The 788-nt window shown below is 53.9% G+C and overlaps 1 non-coding gene across 1 annotated transcript; it reads right to left on the reverse strand.

Annotated features, from left to right (window-relative positions):
- Positions 1–344: 344 nt before the first annotated feature.
- On the reverse strand, positions 345–540 carry LOC147678912 (U2 spliceosomal RNA). The gene has a single exon (XR_015301614.1). It is a non-coding gene; the product is annotated as a U2 spliceosomal RNA (small nuclear RNA).
- Between the last annotated feature and the right edge of the window lie 248 nt (positions 541–788).

A 788-nucleotide genomic window follows, 5' to 3' on the forward strand; every position in this document is an offset into this window, starting at 1 on the left:
GCATCAGGGTCTGACGCGCTATCAGGCCACTGAGCCGCCAGACACGTACCAAGAGCAGATGAGATAAGGGGATTCCAGGGTGGCATGGCCACAGGCACCAAACAGGGAAATACGAGACAGAAGGGCGACAAGAACCCAAGACTCCAAGAGAGTGAGCCCAACGCAGCGCCGCAGGCCATTCCGGCAATTCAGACGGCATAGCAGTCGAAGAACCGACCCTAGAAGGAAGATAGGTACATGGAACATGATAATACTGTGCGCAAGAAATGTCAAACAAAACACCGAAATAGCACACAAGCGACCACACCCGACGCCGAATCCCCGCTCAGGCAACGGCTGCAATCATCAGGTGACTCAATAAACCGTGAATGGAGAAAAAACACCCAGAATCACCTAAATAGCGCGAAGTCAACCCCAAACGGGCATCAGAGCACCGTACAATTAATCCAACATATGGGCCCCAGATAGAGGACGTGTCAGAGATTAAACAGAAAGGAACAGAGATTACACTTGACCGGCGCCAAAAGGCCGAGAAGCAACAAGCATACAGCGCAATACACAAATACATAAAAAATAGTACAGGCATCACGCGCATCAAGAATTAGCAAAACGCCGTGCGAGCCCACAGGAGCAAAACTCCACACAGGACAACACACCTGACCTCGTCCCACCCAGGCAACGGCTGAATCCAGCCAGAGGAAACCCAGCCGACTCCGCCAATCCCGAAGGAAGCCGGAGGCGTCCGGCCCCGCCCCCGGACCGACACACAGGACGGAGAGCAATGGCCG

Source organism: Lissotriton vulgaris, chromosome 11 (genome assembly GCF_964263255.1).
Source record: "Lissotriton vulgaris chromosome 11, aLisVul1.2, whole genome shotgun sequence".
Lineage (NCBI taxonomy): Eukaryota > Metazoa > Chordata > Amphibia > Caudata > Salamandridae > Lissotriton > Lissotriton vulgaris.